Source organism: Heterocephalus glaber, unplaced genomic scaffold (genome assembly GCF_053883595.1).
Source record: "Heterocephalus glaber isolate CG9 unplaced genomic scaffold, H.glaber_assembly_v1.0 deba00001600, whole genome shotgun sequence".
Classification (NCBI taxonomy): Eukaryota; Metazoa; Chordata; class Mammalia; order Rodentia; family Bathyergidae; genus Heterocephalus; species Heterocephalus glaber.
This window is the reverse complement of record NW_028258372.1, coordinates 8,427,197-8,427,889: the sequence shown is the minus strand read 5'-3', so window position 1 is coordinate 8,427,889 and position 693 is coordinate 8,427,197.

Here is a 693-nt window from a genome sequence, read left to right as displayed (position 1 = left end):
GAGCTGATCTGTCCTGAAAGAAGCCAGCGGCCCCCTGTCTTCTCTGTTGGTGTCCCTTCCCATCTGTTACTCACGTGGCAGAATGATCATTTCAAAATTAAATCAGATCGCTTCTCTGCTTAAAAATTTCCAAGACATCCTGTCACCCAAAGTGAAAGTTGTCTTTAAAATGCCTACAAGGCCCTTCAGGATGAGGTCACTTCTGACCTCGATTCTTGCAACTCTCCTTCTCACTATGTTCCAAGCACACTGTCCCCATGGACAGTCCAGGCATGCTGACACCTCAGGACATTTATCCGAACTGGCCATTCCTTCAGCCTGGGATGCTCTTTCCTCAGATGTTGCTCCCTCTCTTCCTTGAACTCTGTATTCAAATGACACTCTCTCATTGAGGCCTACTCTGTCGGTCTTACCTAACTCAGTGTATCCTCCCTACATATTCTTCCCCCCTCGCACTGATTTTTTTTCCATTTAAAAATACGTATCCCCTCTAACATAACTGTACAATTTACTTCTCAACTATGTTTGTTGTCAGTCTCCTCCTAGAATTTAAATTCCATGAGATCAGAGATTTATTTTCCCTCTCCTATTCCTGACTGTATCTCAGGGGCCTAGTATAGGATTCAACATATATGAGGCTCTCAAAATTATCTGCTGATTTATTGGATAAGAGAGTCCATGAACACAGTTCTA